At 45.6% G+C, this 18,924-nt stretch overlaps 1 protein-coding gene across 2 annotated transcripts in view; it reads left to right on the top strand.

The window, feature by feature from the left end:
• TUT4 (terminal uridylyl transferase 4) overlaps nucleotides 1-18,924 on the top strand; it is a 145,276-nt gene that overhangs the window by 75,596 nt on the left and 50,756 nt on the right. The window lies entirely within an intron of this gene.

The following is an 18,924-nucleotide window of genomic DNA, read 5'->3' as shown; positions in this document are numbered from 1 at the left end:
TATGTGGTGTTGGTTGTTTCTTCTCTATACAGTTAGGTCCATATATATTTGGACAGAGACAACATTTTTCTAATTTTGGTTCTAGACATTACCACAATGAATTTTAAACAAAACAATTCAGATGCAGTTGAAGTTCAGACTTTCAGCTTTCATTTGAGGGTATCCACATTAAAATTGGATGAAGGGTTTAGGAGTTTCAGCTCCTTAACATGTGCCACCCTGTTTTTAAAGGGACCAAAAGTAATTGGACAACTGACTCCGAGGCTATTTCATGGACAGGTGTGGGCAATCCCTTCGTTATGTCATTCTCAATTAAGCAGATAAAAGGTCTGGAGTTGATTTGAGGTGTGGTGCTTGCATTTGGAAGGTTTTGCTGTGAAGGAAACACGCGGTCAAAGGAGCTCTCCATGCAGGTGAAACAAGCCATCCTTAAGCTGCAAAAACAGGAAAAACCCATCCGAGAAATTGCTACAACATTAGGAGTGGCAAAATCTACAGTTTGGTACATCCTGAGAAAGAAAGAAAGCACTGGTGAACTCATCAATGCAAAAAGACCTGGGCGCCCACTGAAGACAACAGTGGTGGATGATCGCAAAATAATCTCCATGGTGAAGAGAAACCCCTTCACAACAGCCAACCAAGTGAACAACACTCTCCAGGAGGTAGGCGTATCAATATCCAAATCTACCATAAAGAGAAAACTGCATGAAAGTAAATACAGAGGGTTCACTGCACGGTGCAAGCCACTCATAAGCATCAAGAATCAAAAGGCTAGACTGGACTTTGCTAAAAAACATCTAAAAAAGCCAGCACAGTTCTGGAAGAACATTCTTTGGACAGATGAAACTAAGATCAACCTCTACCAGAATGATGGAAAGAGAAAAGTATGGCGAAGGTGTGGTACAGCTCATGATCCAAAGCATGCCACATCATCTGTAAAACACGGCGGAGGCAGTGTGATGGCTTGGGCATGCATGGCTGCCAGTGGCACTGGGTCACTAGTGTTTATTAATGATGTGACACAGGACAGAAGCAGCTGAATGAATTCTGAGGTATTCAGAGCCATACTGTGTGCTCAGATCCAGCCAAATGCAGCCAAACTGATTGGTCGTCCTTTCATACTACAGATGGACAATGACCCAAAACATAAAGCCAAAGCAACCCAGGAGTTTATTAAAGCAAAGAAGTGGAATATTCTTGAATGGCCAAGTCAGTCACCTGATCTCAACCCAACTGAGCATGCATTTCACTTGTTAAAGACTAAACTTCAGACAGAAAGGCCCACAATCGGGGCGTGACTATGTAGCGAGCAGGAGAGGACGCTGCTGTGAGAGCTCCTCAAAATCCTGGACTAATCCTGGCATCTGGACCCCTTTTTGAGTGACCTGCTGGCGGCCATCTAGACCCCCTGGAAGTGGGGACCCCCCCGGTATCCTGCGGGAGGACGTGAGGTGGTTTCTGCGGGCGGGCGGCTGATCCTGCTCCTCCACGAGGCGGCGGCCATCTTGAGAGCGCGGCTCTGCTGCTGAGAGCTGTGGCGCTGACCCACACCGCTGCACCGCGGGCAGTGAGGACACCGGCAGACCGATAGAGGGGACACGCGGTGAGTGCCCTGAAAAATTGGTCCCTGCTTGTTTCCCCCTCCGTTAACCCCTCACTGCGCCAGCTGGTGCCATTACCGAGGGAGGCTTTGAGCACCTTCCCCCACTCCTGCTGTCTCTGTGGGGCTTCCTCTCCCTCCTCTGGCCACAAGAGACTTTCCTGCACAGTGCTTACAATTGTATGTGGCCTCCTATCTGCGGCCTGTGCTGGAACTATAAATATCTATTAATAACCCTGCTGTGACTGCCCTCTCCCTCCCCAGGCCGCAAGAGACTCTCCTGCATAGTGCTCACAATTGTGTGTGGCCTCCTATCCGTGGCCTGTGCTGGAACTATAAACGTCTACTATTAACCCTGCTGTGATTGTCCTCTGAGGTGGGAATTGTCCATGGCACACATTTCTGGCTATCTCACTGGATCCCATTGTAATCAGTCATGAGTCGATTTAAGGGAACGGGAGCGGCGGAAAAACTAAAAGAGTTTGTCAGACCCTATCCCTCCGAGAGTGCACGACTTCTTAGGAATACCTCCTCTTAAGTTCAACGCAAAAATCGCCCTTTCGGGGGTGAGGAGGAGATGGAGCAGGAGGAGTTGACCCTTAAACAGGCGTCTGAGCAATTGATGCAGGCTATCTCTCTGACCAGGACATCCCTGACGGAGAAAATCGAGTATGTCTACACGGAGGTGGGGAGACTTCGTCACGATATACAGGCCATGAAGGGGTGTGTTACGGAGGTGGAGACGAGGGTGTCCAAGGTGGAGGATACCGTTACACCTATGGAGGCCAAATTGACGAAGGTGGCGGGCTCCATGAATGCTTGGAAGCAAAAAGCGGATGACTTGGAAAACAGAATGCGTCGGCATAATATCCGTATCGTTGGTCTGCCTGAGCGCTTGGAAGGTCAGCATCCTGAACAGTTTCTGGAGGACTGGCTTAAGACATCCCTGGGAGATGAATTCTCCTCAGTGTTCGCTATTGAAAGAGCTCATAGGGTCCCTACAAAACCCCTGCCTCCGGGGGCTCCGCCTCGGCCTTTCCTGGCACACCTGCTCACTTGTAAGGACAGAGACACCATTCTGCGTCTTGCACGACTAAAAAGTCCCATCAAGTTCAATAATGCTGTCATCTCCATCTATCCGGACTTTTCCATGGAACTACAGAAGCAACGGGCACAATTCATCGAGGTCAAGAAATGGCTCAGGGATAGAAACATTGTATACTCGATGATATATCCGGCTCGGCTCCGGGTTGTTCACGGAGGTACCTCCGTATTTTTCACGAATCCGGCGGAGGCGGCTGAGTGGCTGCGGTCCCATGGGGGATCCCCTGCGAAGGAATCCTAATGTAACGGCTGTTAATTTGGATCCTCTCAGTTACAGGTCTAATTGGAGCTCTCTCGGCGAGTATCCAGTTACCAACAATACCGGACGCTGTGTTCAGTGATAGTATCCCCTTCCTTATTTTTCGATGGGGGCGTGAGACTGTGCTCCTATATCACTAAGTTCTTGTTTTGTTTTTTGTTTTTTCAAGGTTTTAGTTTTTATAGTTATTTAGGTAAATGTCGCAGCCGATACCGACTTCGTTCTCTAAGTGATATCTCTGCACTCTGTTCGGGTACCACTATGCAACATACCCAGATAGGCGGGAATGGGTTCTGAGCTGATTTGTATGAGCTGGAATGTAAGGGGTATAAAAACCCCCGAAAGAAAATTAAGGTATTCTCACAAATTAGACAATATCGCCCTCATATTGTGGCTTTGGTTGAGACGCACCTGACCAGGGAAACGGTTCTGTGGGTGCAAAATCCATCGGTACAGTGGTCTATACATGCTTTCCACACCAGCTATTCCAGGGGAGTTTCATTATTAATACATAAAGATGTTTGGTGGGAGACCAGGGAGGCCCGGAAAGATCCTGAGGGACGATTTGTGTTTGTACATGCGCTAATTAACTCTCAGAAATATGTTATCCTGTGTATTTACAACCCTCCCCCAGCGAATATTTCAATTATCCAGAAGGCATTGAGTTTCGCCCTGAATTACCCAGATGCACACGTCATTTGTATGGGAGATTTTAATTTGGTTATGAATAATCATCTAGATAAATTGAGACTAGGCGATGGAGTGCAGAGTGGGACATCCCCCTCGGTTACATCCCAGTTGTCACAATTTATGGCAGGAAGCGGGTGGCTGGATCTATGGAGAATGCGCCATCCTGAGACGGAGTATACTTGCCACTCCTCCACTAAACGTTCTCTCTCGTATAGACTACATCTTTGGATCCAGCAGTCTGGCGCCGTGGGTGGATGATATTGAACATGGTAGTAGGGGAATTTCAGACCATAGTCCGGTTGTTCTTAAACTTAAATATGGCCCATCGACCATAACATGGAAATTGCTGGTATAGAGCTAGCGGGTCAGACAGATACCATAGGCCTATATGCTGACGATATGGTGATATTTATGGACAAAGCAGAGGAAACCCTGACAAGAGTGATCACCATTATAAATAAATTCGGTAAATATTCTGGCCTATATATAAATTGGGAGAAATCTGCTTTGATGCCTCTTTCCCGTGCTCCAATGCCACGACTTGAGACTCTCTCCCTGCTACCCATTGTAACCAGTTTTAAATACCTGGGTGTCCATATTTCTAAAGACAGTAAACTGGATTTGCAACTTAATATATATCCACTGCAGGAGATGGTTAAAGTCAAATTTGCAATCTGGGGTAAACTTCCACTGTCTGTGGCCGGACGTATTAATTTAATTAAAATGATATTACGCCCCAAGCTTAGCTACTTTCTTCAACATAGTGCTGTAGTGGTGCCCAGATCCTTTTTCGCTAATTTGAATTCCCAGATCACATCTTTTGTATGGGGGGAAAACTAGGCCCAAACTTAAAGGGAATCTGTCACCCTTTTTAGCCCCTATTAGCTGCCGGCATAGACATCGGGGGCTTATCTACAGTATTCTGTAATGCTGTAGATAAGCCCCCGATGTAACCTGAAAGAGAAGAAAAACAAGTTATATTATACTCACCGAGGTGGGCGGTCCGGTCCGATGGGTGTCGCCGTCCCGTCCGGCGCCTCCCTTCTTCATGCGATGACGTCCTCTTCTCCCGTCCTGTAATGGCTCCGGCGCAGGCGCACTGCTCTGCCTTGTTGAGAGCAGAGTAGAGTCCTGCAGTGCGCAGGCGTCGGAAGAGGTCTGGCGCCTGCGCACTGCAGAATTCTGCTCTGCCCTCAACAGGGCAGAGCAATGCGCCTGCGCTGGAGCCATTACAGGACGGGAGAAGAGGACGTCATCGTATGAAGCAGGGCAGGCGCCGGACGGGACGGCGACACCCATCGGACCGGACCGCCCACCCCGGTGAGTATAATATAACGCGTTTTTCTTCTCTTTCAGGTTACATCGGGGGCTTATCTACAGCATTACAGAATGCTGTAGATAAGCCCCCGATGTCTATGCCGGCAGCCAATAGGGGCTAAAAAGGGTGACAGATTCCCTTTAAGCTAGCCACTTTGCAGAGGCCCAAGAAGGGAGGGGGGGCAGCGTTACCCGATTTCTTTCTGTATTATTTGTCTGGGCGGGCCAAAGCCATAAGCACGTGGATGCCCGACGGTCACCTACCTAATTCTGAAAACCATTTACTTCATGCTGCACAAACTAGTTGCCCGTTGGGATTTTTGGAAATGAGGAAAACAAATGTCTCACGACTGCTGCCCCTGCTTCGTCTGGCACGATCAATATGGAAACAGATTAAGAGGGTAGTTGGATATGCGGATATTGTGGCTGAGATGCCCCTATGGAATAATGGGTACCTTCCGGTGTTACTTGAACATCCATCTGCCGAGTTTTGGGCTCAGTATAGTGTCTCTACGATAGGTGATCTGTATGACCATGGAACTTTGATCTCTTTTGAACAATTACAAGTCAATCGCAGTGTCCCGAGGTCTCAGTTCTTTCGTTATTTACAGCTAAGATCAGCGTTTCAATTGCACATGAGATGTATAGGTATAGATAACGCTATTTCATCTCTACCCTTGATAGGGATCCTTAAATCACAGGGGCCCCAGGGTCTCATCTCTTCTCTTTATACATATATGTTGTCAGTAGGGACAGGATCCACCATAGACTCCGTTAAGAAGAAGTGGGAAAGGCTCATCCCAGATACACAGGGAGAAGAGTGGGAAGAAATTCTAGAGTCATCAATCAAAGTATCTCCGTCTGTTAATAACAGGATGATACAATTATATATTATAAATCAATCATATTTGACTCCAACTTGGCTCTTCAAGATGGGCCGATACCAATCATCGGAATGTTTGAGATGTCATTCAATGGATGCAGACTTTATTCATATGATCTGGTGTTGTCCTATTGTTGCACAATATTGGAGAGAGGTTGACATCACTATTGACATCTCTGGTACAAATTCCTGTTCCTCTTGAGCCGCTGGTCTGTCTATTTGGAGTGTGGGATGAGGAGACATGGGGTCAATATGTTGGGATTTTCCTAAGGGAGACACTGTTTATGGCACGAAAGGTATTGGCATTGCGGTGGATGGGGAGTTCATCTCCCTCTCTCGGGTCTTGGATCAGTTTGGTGAACTCGATTATTCCATATGAGCGCACGTTATATCAGAACAGAGGGTGCCCAGGTAAATTCGAAAAGATATGGGAGAGGTGGAATTCCTCTCACCTCACTTTGTAGAGTGGAGATGTCACATAATAAACAGCTAATTGTGTGGAAGTAGGCTGCAGAATAGTTTTTGTTCTTGTAGATGTAGGTACGGTTTAGAAGCCAGGTAGATCTCATCACTGGAATAATAACACAAGGCCATTGTGACTTAATTTACATAATGTTTTGCTTTATTTGTATACAACTGGTATTTACATTTTGCTGTACATTCTAATGTCGTGTGAAATATATGTGTATTTTATACTATGCTTAACATTATATACCAGAATGTATGCTGTACACTTGTTTATGGTTCAATAAACGAATTTTAAAAAAAAAAGAAAGGCCCACAATCAAACAGCAACTGAAAACCACCGCAGTGAAGGCCTGGCAGAGCATCAAAAAGGAGGAAACACAGCGTCTGGTGATGTCCATAATAATAATAATAATAATAAATTTTATTTTTATAGCGCCGACATATTCCGCAGCACTTTACATTTCAGAGGGGATTTGTACAGACAATAGACATTACAGCATAACAATAATCACATACAGTAGATTATAACAAATACCAAGAGGAGTGAGGGCCCTGCTCGCAAGCTTACAGTCTATGAGGAAAGAGGGAGACACGAAAGGTGGGTGGTAACAGTTGCTCTGATTGTATGGACCAGCCATAATGTTAAGTGTGTAACAGTACAGACACAGAGGGCTAATGGATGCATAAAGCATGTGGGAACATGATGCTGGGAACCTGGTTATGGTAAAACTTTTGGCTCTGCCACACAGGGATAGGTTAGGTTAATGTGTTGAGGCGATAGGCCAGTCTGAATAAATGCGTTTTCAGGACACGCTTAAAATTGTGGGGATTGGGGACTAATCGTATTGACCTGGGAAGTGCATTCCAAAGAATTGGCGCGGCACGTGTAAAGTCTTGGAGATGGGAGTGGGAGGTTCTGACTATTGAGGATACTAACCTCAGGTCATCAGCAGAACGGAGGGCGCGGGTAGGGTGGTATACTGAAACAAGGGAGGAGATGTAGGGTGGTGCTGAGCCATGGAGGGCTTTGTGGGTGAGGGTAATAAGTTTATACTGAATTCTGGAGTGGATGGGTAGCCAGTGTAATGACTGGCACAAGGTAGAGGCATCGGTGTAACGATTGGTGAGGAATATGATCCTGGCTGCAGCATTCAAGACAGATTGGAGAGGGGAGAGTTTGGTAAGAGGGAGACCGATTAGAAGAGAGTTACAATAGTCGAGACGAGAATGAATAAGAGAAACAGTAAGAGTTTTTGCAGAGTCAAAAGTAAGAAAAGGTCGAATTCTAGAAATGTTTTTGAGGTGCAGATGGCAAGAGCGAGCCAGTGATCGAATGTGGGGGGCAAAGGAAAGCTCGGAATCAAGTATGACCCCAAGACAGCGGGCATGTTGCTGGGGAGTAATAGTGGAACCACACACGGAAATGGCAATGTCGGGTGTAGGTACATTAGTAGCGGGAGGAAACACCAGGAGTTCAGTCTTTGACAGGTTCAGTTTCAGATATAGTGAGGACATGATATTAGACACAGCGTTTAGACAACGCCAGTGTTTTCTAGAAAGGCTGGCGTGATGTCAGGAGAAGAAGCGTATAATTGGGTGTCATCAGCATAGAGATGGTACTGGAAACCAAATCTACTGATTGTTTGACCAATAGGGGCAGTGTACAAGGAGAAGAGGAGGGGGCCTAGAACCGATCCTTGAGGAACCCCAACAGTAAGGGGAAGGTGAGAGGAGGAGGAACCGGCAAAAGAAACAGTAAAGGAGCGGTCGGAGAGATAGGAGGAGAACCAGGAGAGAACGGTGTCCTTGAGGCCAATGGAATGGAGCATAGTGAGGAGGAGCTCCTGACCTGTTATAACTGCCAGAAGTACTTTGATACATGTACTTCGATTACATGTGCATAAATGCCACCCCTGCATAAATGCTCCCCCTAGCTAGGTCTGAATATATAGGAGGTTAAGGCTAAGTTTTTTTTTTTTTTGGCTCTCTCTTCTCGTTAATCAATCACACTAAATTGAGACACCAGGACCCAATAAAATGTTGTGGTCAAATAAACACATGTCCAGCACTACATGGATCATAAAGCACTTTGAAAAGTTTCTTGACCTCACAACATAAGGGGACAAGCAGAGTAAGTTGAAAAAAACTATATACCAGATATAAGCTTGCAGAGTTGAAAACACATAGATAGCATTCAGGATTAACTGCTTGCTGACATTGAATGGAGACACAGGAGTGGATTCAGAGCAGAGATTGGAAAAGCTGGTTACCAGATATAAGCTTGCAGAGTTGAAAACACATAGATAGCATTCAGGATTAACTGCTTGCTGACATTGAATGGAGACACAGGAGTGGATTCAGAGCAGAGATTGGAAAAGCTGGTTACCAGATATAAGCTTGCAGAGTTGAAAACACATAGATAGCATTCAGGATTAACTGCTTGCTGACATTGAATGGAGACACAGGAGTGGATTCAGAGCAGAGATTGGAAAAGCTGGTTACCAGATATAAGCTTGCAGAGTTGAAAACACATAGCATTCAGGATTAACTGCTTGCTGACATTGAATGGAGACACAGGAGTGGATTCAGAGCAGAGATTGGAAAAGCTGGTTACCTGTATGAAGAGAATAGAGATGCGTGTCACATTCATCCATGTTATAACTGCCAGAAGTACTTTGATACATGTACTTCGATTACATGTGCATAAATGCCACCCCTGCATGAGTCCATGAGTTCAAGACTTCAGGCAGTCATGGCCAACAAAAGGTTTTCAACCATGTACTAGAAATGAACATTTTATTTACAATTATTTAATCTGTCTAATTACTTTTGGTCCCTTTAAAAACAGGGCGGTACATGTTAATTAGCTAAAACTCCTAAACCCTTCATCCAATTTTAATGTGGATACCCTTAAATGAAAGCTGAAAGTCTGAACTTCAACTGCATCTGAATTGTTTTGTTTAAAATTCATTGTGGTAATGTCGAGAACCAAAATTAGAAAAATGTTGTCTCTGTCCAAATATATATGGACCTAACTGTAGATATAGGGGTGTTCCCATCATAGCCGTGTGGGAGCATACAACAGCTGCAGGCTTGTGCGGTGTTCACTGTGTATAGTTGCATTTAGTTCCCCTCCATACTGTGAGGTATGACCTCTCTGGTTTGTATTAGTTCTCCTCCTGTAATCCTCCATGTTATTGATGATGACGTAACGGTTGCTGTATGTGCCAAGTTATCCAGTTCATTCTCCCACAAAGTCTGACAATGATCAGCTATGGAAGTTTAAAGGTGAAATGTTACTGACCAGAGATGACTTGTTGGAGGATATTGCTACATAGAGACTACAGATTAGCGATGGGACAAGAAGAGCCATTATAAGCTGATTTAGTGTGGGATGGCCATCTGATCCGCATAAGACATGAAAACGCTTCTAAATGCTTGCGAGGCACACTGCAAAAACTGTAAGAGATACCAAGTTTACACATCAAGTTTTCTTTATCGCTTCATTGGGGGACACAGGAACCATGGGTGTATGCTGCTGCCACTAGGAGGCTGACACTATGCAGAAAAAAAGTTAGCTCCTCCTCCGCAGCGTACACCCCAACGACAGGAAGTAGGATGTTCCGTTTAGCTTAGTGTTAGTAGGAGGTGGACACGGGTCTTTCACTAGACCCTTATCTACCTCATTGTGCGTCGTTTCTTTTCAGGTTTTCCGGAGGGATACAGTGTGAATGGTCACTACTGTACTCCCACACAGAGACTATGAGTACGGCGTGTACTGCCACCCCGTATCCTCATATGTCTGGATGGCAGGACCCCATCCCCTAGCACAGAAGCGTGCTTAGGTGTTCCAGACCTGGTCCTGGCCCACCGTCTCCCACCAACTCGCCCACCAGAGCCTGTTAGTTGGATGAGACGTGACGTCCGGCAACAGTCAGGACGACTTCAATAAGAAGCTAAGTAAAGAAACCCCTTGTCAGGTGTAGATGGTCACTGGTAATCTAGGCCCCTGCTTATATTGGGGCCTAGTCCTCCCTTTCCCCTGGCCACTCTCCTGCCGCACTTGTGGGGAGCCCACTTCGCCGGGCGCCATGCGCTTCAGGCTTTTTTCAGTTAGGGCCTTCCCTCAGAATAGGCGACGGTGGGCAGCAGCCTGCTCTCCTCAGCGCAGTGCCCCCACCCCACCGTTTTTCCCCGACACCCATCTATCTTTCTGATAGGATCCGGATTATAGCTCCAGCGTTTTCCGGGCCTCTGCACCGCGCCCGCTCCGTCGGCGGTTTCCAGGGACTAATCTAGGCCACGGCTTCATTTGCGGCCTAGTCCTCGGTAGCTTCGCCCCTCCGTCTTCTCTGTATTCGGGCGTTTTTTTTCCCCGCCCGTCTCCCCTCACTTCCCCGGCGCAAGCTCCGCACTCTCTACCCGCCTCACATGCGGCGCAGAGATGATAGCAATCACCGCCATCTTCCTGCACCCAGAGCTGATGTTTAGCTCCGTCCCCTTGCGGGCTGTGTACAGCGGTGTTTTTCACAGCGCGCCCATTCTATTGCAGCGAGAAGCGTCTTCCTCGGACCTCGGCATACCCCAGCGGTCACATTCTCCCAGCGTGGGACCGGGTTAGGGCCTTCAGCAGGCAGGACCAGCTCTTTCCTGCCTATCTTCGCTCAGCCTAATCAGGTACGATGCGGAGTATAAGCCCCTCATAGTAAAACTAAGCAGGGCCACATTTTCCGCAGGTCCAGTGAAGGAGCAGAGAATCCATGATTAGCGGAATAGCACCCTGCAGCCGTACAGTCCCTGACGTAATGGTTCTCTGGAGCCGTACAGTCACGAGCAGAGAATCCATTTTTGCTAGTGTCTCTCATGGATATGCGCTATAGTTGTACCGTACAATCGATAGTGGTATAGGGACAGGCATTAGCGGAATAGCACCCTGCAGCCGTACAGTCACGTAATGGGTTTTCTGGAGCCGTATGGTTTCTGACGTTACAGTACTCTAGAGCCATACCTTCACTGACGTAATAGTACTCTAGAGGCGTGTAATTCACTGGCGTAATAATAATCTGCCGCGCAGTCTCTAGTGCATCAGTATGTCTGGTGTCATAGCACACAGAGCCATGTAGAGCCACGCTGCTGTCTTCTGTAATTGCCGCATGGCGTTTGTCTGGTAGAAGGTTCCACCCGCAATTGCAGGTGTGCCTTAATTTTCAGTAGAGCAACACTCGACCATTGCTTTACACATAATGATCATAGAATCGTAGAGTTGGAAGGGACCTCCTGGGCCATCTGGTCCAACCCCCTGCTCAAAGCAGGATTCGCTAAATCATCCCAGTCAGATGTCTGTCCAGCCTCTGTTTGAAGACGTCCATTGAAGGAGAACTCACCACTTCTCGTGGCAGCCTGTTCCACTCATTGATCACTCTAACTGTCAAAAAGTTTTTTCTAATATCTAATCTGTGTCTCCTCCCATTCAGTTTCGTCCCATTGCTTCTAGTCTTTCCTTGTGCAAATGAGAATAAAGTTGATCCTTCTACAATGTGACAGCCCTTTAGATATTTGTAGACAGCTATTAAGTCTCCTCTCAGTCTTCTCTTTTGCAAACTAAACATTCCCAAATCCTGCAACCTTTCCTCATAAGACAGGGTTTGCAGACCGGTCACCATTCTGGTCGCTCTTTTCTGAACTTGCTCCAGTTTGTTGGTGTCTTTTTTAAAATGTGGTGCCCAAAACTGGACACAATATTCCAGATGAGGTCTGACGAAAGAGTAGTAGAGGGAAATAATGACTTCACGTGATCTAGACTGTATGCTTCTGTTAATACATCCTAGAATTGCATTTGCCTTTTTTGCTGCTGCATCACACTGTTGACTCATATTCAGTCTGTGATCTATTAGTATACCCAAGTCTTTTTCACATGTGCTGTCACTTAGCCCTATTCCTCCCATTCTGTATATGCTTTTTTCATTTTTATTGCCCAGATGTAGTACTTTGCATTTCTTCCTGTTAAAAAGCATTCTGTTAGTTGCTGCCCACTTCTCCAGTTTATTTATATCTTTTTGAATCCTCTCTCTCTCTCTTCTCTAGTATTAGCTATCCCTCCTAGCTTTGTGTCATCAGCAAATTTAATCAGTTTACCCTCAATTCCTTCATCTAAATCGTTGATAAAGATGTTGAACAATACAGGGCCCAGGACAGAGCCCTGTGGTACCCCACTTGAGACATTCTTCCAACTGGATGTGCAGCCATTTACGACCACTCTTTGGGTCCGATCACTAAGCCAGTTATGAATCCACCTAACAGTTGCCTTGTCCATTCCATACTTAGTCATTTTTTCAATAAGGATTGTATGAGAGACTTTGTCAAATGCTTTGCTGAAGTCAAGATATACTATATCTACAGCATTTCCTTGATCCACCCAATCAGTGATTCCGTCATAGAAGGATATTAAGTTAGTCTGACATGACTTATTAGTTACAAACCCATGCTGACTCTGTTTAATCACTTCATTCTTATCCAGGTACTGACATACATGTTGTTTAATAATTTGTTCAAAGATCTTTCCTGGTATAGAAGTCAGACTCACCGGCCTATAGTTGCCTGGGTCCACCTTCTTCCCCTTTTTCAAGATAGGAACAACATTTGCTCTTCTCCAGTCTTCTGGCACTTCTCCTGTTCTCCAAGAATTTTCAAAGATTATGGAGAGGGGTTCAAAAATTTCTTCTGCTATCTCCTTCAGTACTCTGGGGTGTAATTCATCTGGACCTGGAGACTTGAATTCATTTAGTTAGCTAAGTGTTTCCTCACTATCTTTCTGTTTATAGATATCCTGGATTCTTCTATTCCCTTAATAGGACAGTGAAGAACAGTTGATGTTACATTTCCTTTCTGAGAGAAAACAGATGCAAAATAGGAATTTAAAAGTTCAACCTTCTCAACATCCTGTCTTACCATTTCATCATTTTCATCCTGTAAAAATCCTATAGCATCTTTGACTTTTCTTTTACTTTTGACATATCCCCAAAATCCTTTATTATTGCTTTTGACATCTCTTGCAAGCCTCAATTCATTTTCAGCTTTAGCTAATCTGATTTGTGCCCTGCAGGTTCTGCAGACAGCATTATATTCTTCTTTAGATATGCCTCCCTCTTTCCATTTTATAAACATTTTTTTCTTCCTTTTTAGCATGTGCTTAAGTTCTGTGTTCATCCATCCTGGTTTCCTTAAATGCTTCCTATTCTTCCCTCTTTTCGGAATTGTTAACAACTGTGCTTTGAGAATTTCATTTTTCAAGCTTTCCCATCCTTCCTGGACATTTTTGTCTTTAAGGATATCCAGCCATTGGATCCCTCCAATTCTCTTTCTGAATCCCTTAAAATCTGCCTTTCTGAAATCTAACCTTGACGTCTGAGTCTTCACAGGTCTTCCTCCTCTAGTTATCCAAAATTCTAAAATAGCATGGTCGCTACCTCCTAGGGTCCCAGCCACTTTTACCTCCTCAACCATTTCCTCCCTGTTTATAAGAATTAGATCCAAGGTAGCAGTTCCCCTTGTTTACTGCTTCCATGTCTACTTCTCACAGACACTCGCCCTTCCTTTTTGCTGCGGCCCCCTCTGGACGCTGGCTTCACACTGCCCTAAGCAGAATAATGAGCTGCTTCTATCTCTTCACATCTGCAGTGTTTTGGGCCGGACTTACACCTGGATAGAAGTCTGTGTTATCTGGCAATTGTCGGCTGTGGCTCAGTGAAGGAGGAAGCTGTCCACAACTCGCAGGTCCAGGGGTTGGAACCCTTGCGCACAACAGAGAGTAGAGTTTAGTCTCTTTCTGATCCCAGACCTACTGGTCTACCGTCAAGAGAATTGACTGGTCAGAATCTGCTTTAACACAGACTTCATGGTACGGTTTGCTACACGTGAAGCCGTTATTTTACCTAATGTCAGGTATCCAGACCCAGACCGCAACACAGGAGCTGTTATTCTGCCTAAGGTCGTCAGGTATCCAGGCCTAGACCGCACCGCAACACAGAAATGGCTGTCTCCTATACCCTTCTCCAGGTTCTCTCCACGCTGATTTGTTCACAGGATACTTAGAGCCGATGGCAACTGTGCTATATCTGCTATCCAGGCTCCAGACGCACCACCTACCAGGTACAGTGGTTGAAATGCAGGGCTGTGGAGTCGGTAAGCCAAACCTGCGACTCCGACTCCGACTCCTCAATTTCCCTTACACCGACTCCAACTCCGACTCCACGACTCCGACTCCCACACATATTGCTTATATTTAAGTGAAAAATTTATTGTAGTACAATGTGAACCTCAGACATTTAATCATTTTTATGATCCAATAATCAAGATATTTAGATAGAACAGAATATATATTGGTGTACTACCCGGTTTTCATTCTTTTTGGTACAGATACGATATGGATAGACAGATATGGATAAATGGATAGATAGAGCAGATTTCTAATCTGCTTTTGCTATTGAAAACATTATCTATGAGCTCAAAAACCTTTCAGGTGATGCAGTTTTTTAAAAAGATGATCAGCTTTTGCAGCTGAAAAACGTATCCTCAAAAAACACAGGAAAAACGCTGTGTGTGAATGTAGCCTTAGATCAGGAATATAACAGCCATTTATAGGACATTTCATAACTTTCCCAAATTCCTGTGAAAAAATATTCAGCACATCCTGCATTGAATTACTGTACCCAATTTATTATATATTTTAGGAGTCGGAGTCGGTCCATTTTATACCGACTCCAACTCCGACTCCACCAAAATGAGCACCGACTCCGACTCCACGACTCCGACTCCGACTCCACAGCCCTGTTGAAATGGCCGTATTACTGTGGAGACGTGTCGGGGGTTGACTGGTTCAATGGTACTGGTGTTCTGTACCGTATTCAGGTAAGTCAGACGCCCTCGTCTTCAGGTTCCTCGCGTCCTATTGCAGCAGTATTCTATCCCTTATCGAGCACTTGGATAGACCTCTACCAGACAGGTTTAGTCAATACATGCCATCTTTCCGGTAACTCAAATGTACCCGAAGTCCATCGACTACACCGGCCCGGCTCTACTGTCCCATTGTCAGATGAGTCAGGAACGCCCTCTCTCACGTTCCTCAGGGTCCTTTGCAGTTTTTGCCTAGCTCCCGTATAATCACCACTCGAGGTGAGGTGCTGGCATTTATTACTCTAGCGGGCTGCAGCTGCGATTTCAAGCCTCTTTCATGTGAGTCTAAGACACCTTTCAGCTGCATATTTCATAGTCAATAACATCTGTGATTTGTTAACAGTTAAACGTAAAAGGCTACCGTGTCCAAACGGCGTGGATCTCTATACCACAGAGCGGACCTCAGTAGCAACATAACTGTAGACTCCACCTTCAGGTAGGTCAGACACTCTCGTGTCAGGTACGGATGGTCGAGGTTTACTGTGGCATGATCTGGACCCTAAGTGTGAGTTGCTCCTCAAGAGTTTTTGTCCCACCTTCTGATCAGTTTACACTACCGTCCGCAGGCTATCTTTACTGCCCGGTGTGTTACGCCTATCATTAATGTTTGGCTAATAGTAGTTTATAGGTTCTAGTATGTCCCAAGGGCCTTCGAACTACCACAATATCTAAGCTCCGTATTTGTCGGAACTTACCTATTCTTTCTTACAGACACCGGATAAAGCCTCCAGCAGCTCACAGATGTGACTTCTGACCGTGACTGGGGCAAGTATCCCACCTCAGACAGGAGTGGGATGTCACTCTGCGCAAGTATCGACCAGGGTAGAAAGCTGCTCCAGTCTTGGATCTAAGGATGAGTCTGGTGATAACATGTTTCTTATTTCAGCTAGAATTGTATTTTTTCACTGTGATCTTCGCGTGCGTGTTGTCTTAGACTTTGGCACGCGGATCTACACACTGCAGTCCTCTCCCTACTCCAGAGGGTCCAGGATGGAGTCGGCCGTTTACATCGTCATAAGGTTGACCTTCCTTTCATCAGCCTAGTTGTCTTTCTGGGGTCTATTTGATCTACCTAGAGCCAACTTTCTTTGCAGTTGACATACTCCATGTTTTGCCGTGGACTTTCCTTGCTCGACTATTAATTTTTATAAGTCCAGCTGGACTATTTTTTCCCATATTCACCCTCATCCCTGTATGTTGGTTTATCTTCCTCCTGATATCAGTCTGAAAAGTCATCCAGTAGTCTTCAGTCTACCTGCTTAATCGAGCAATCAGTTGTCTCTTCATAGCCAACCTGTGCCTATATCACAGCGATGAGATCCAGGTTATCCCCAGGTTCCATTCAGTATATTTTCAGTGTTCGGTTCTTTAGCAGGTTCTCAGGGCCTGCTCTCAGGTCTTGTCATATTCTCATGGAACGGACTTCAGCCGTTTCCAAACAAGGGGGCGCCTAGGTATATCTTTTTTCTCCTGAGCGCTTCACAAATTAAACTACTTCTGCGACTACGAACCCTCCTGTTCCAATTTCTCCACTATGGTCCTTCCTCACCCAGAAGTTCATCCCGCAGGGATACCAACGTCGAACTCACACAGTAGTTAGCAGGGTCAACCACCAAAGCACCCGCCGCTATAGCGTGTCCTGCCTTAGCCCCCACTCGTGTTGCAAAGTTCTATAGACACGTGGCCTAGCTTGCTCAGAGCATTCTATCTGGGGACCGGTCAGAAGATTTGACCGTCCTCACTGTCCAAAAATTTTTCTTATATGGAGACATAGTTTTTCACCTAATTGTTCCCATCTAAGGGTCCATTTGGCTTTCGGTTTCACGAGCGAAATTATGCCCAAAGAGGTCCCTCACTAACTTTCCGTTCCTTCCGTGTGGCTCCAATAGGCCAAATTATTAAGGAGCTCACCGGAAGGACAAGCGCTTCCCTTCCTCAGTCTCAGCTTTGTCGTTCTTCAGTGCTTTTTCTTCAGCATGACGTTTGGGAATCTAGGATTCAGTCCATCCTTGTTTTTTCAGGAAGAAATTTTCTTCGTTCAACATTTACCTTCTGTGAATTGCATGATTTTTTCCTTGTTCCATGAAGCTCTTATCTAGGTCCTGATTTCTTCAGGGCTTTGGCAATGTCTGCTCTTGCAACGAACGGGTTCATTTTCCTTTTCCGTTGGTATCTTTCCCTTTCAGACTCTCAACCACTCCTAGGGTCTTACAGAGTCTGTAGCAGCTGTGGTGCACTTCCTGTGGATCAAGGGTCCACTCTCCGTCATTCTGAATTCCCTTTCTTTCGTCCGCCTCGGACTTTTCCTTCGTGACGCCCTCTCATCAGGCTACTTGGCCACAGCAACGGTACTTCTCAAGCTCAGGCTTGAAGTGTAGAGGTCCTCTGGCCTTCAGGTTAGAGTTCTGTTCGCGGAAACTGGTCGGCATTAGTAGGGTTGCCGGCTCAGGAAGGACTGCGTTCTTTTGACTACGACGCACTCTGCCTGAGCAGTGTGTCTCCTCTTGACAGTACTCTTTGGGCCTTCGTCTGGCACCTCTGCAGTGCGATGATATGTCCTCCACAGGTCTATAAGGTTTTCAAAGCCCATGCCTAGCTTCGGCAAGTGCCGATCGGGGTAAAAAAAGACCTCGCAGGTGACCTTGCAGGTGACGAGGGTGACTTCCTCGTCCTGATGGAGTTATTTGCTGTTCCCTCCCCTTGAGGACTGCTTTGGGACGTCCCATGGTTCCTGTGTCCCCCAATGAAGCGATAGAGAAAACAGGATTTTTAGTTGCTTACCGTAAAATCTGTTTCTCTGAGCCTTCATTGGGGGACACAGCACCCTCCCAAGTTGAACAGCTCGGTTTACTGTATAATATTGTTACAGTTTGGATTTGTGTTTCTGTGGTTTTTATCTTGTTTACAGATTGCTTCTCCTACTGCTTTCTCACTAACTGAACATCCTACTTCCTGTCGGTGGGGTGTACACTGCGGAGGAGGAGCTAACTTTTTTTCTGCATAGTGTCAGCCTCCTAGTGGCAGCAGCATACACCCATGGTTCCTGTGTCCCCCAATGAAGGCTCAGAGAAACAGATTTTACGGTAAGCAACTAAAAATCTTGATATTTCTGCTAAGGAAACTACAAAATGAGACTACAAAGCAAACGATATGCAATGCTGGAAGTCTTCACACAACTGAAATATAGTATGTGGGTGAGGATATAAACAATAAAAAATGACCTGTTTACAGCCCAGAATATTAAAACAATGTGCTACATTGCTGGCATTTGAAAAAAAACAAACAAATACAAGAAGGATGTGTAGATCATGTATTTCAGAAAATATTGTAAACTTTATTAGATATAACACATGAACTAGCAAACTACCACATAAAGCTGGGTGAGGATATAAAAAACAGGCATATTTCTATGTTGTTTACATCAGTGGTCCCCAACCTTTTTTGCACCAGGGACCGGTTTCAAGCAAGACCATTCTTCCATGGCCCGGCAGGGCGGGGATGGAGGTGTGGCAGGGGTGGGGCTTTGGTCATAAGGGGGCGGGGCTATGGACACGGTTGTAGTGTAGCAGTGCATACTTCTAATTAAATAACATTTATAATGTGACTCAACTCACCATAGGTTTTGAATAAGTGCTCCATCACCCCCTTCTC

This window comes from Dendrobates tinctorius, unplaced genomic scaffold (genome assembly GCF_039654945.1).
Source record: "Dendrobates tinctorius isolate UK_male_01 unplaced genomic scaffold, ASM3965494v1 ptg000396l, whole genome shotgun sequence".
Taxonomy (NCBI): Eukaryota; Metazoa; Chordata; class Amphibia; order Anura; family Dendrobatidae; genus Dendrobates; species Dendrobates tinctorius.
The sequence above is the reverse complement of the archived record's forward strand: the minus strand, read 5'-3'. Positions and strand labels throughout refer to the sequence as shown.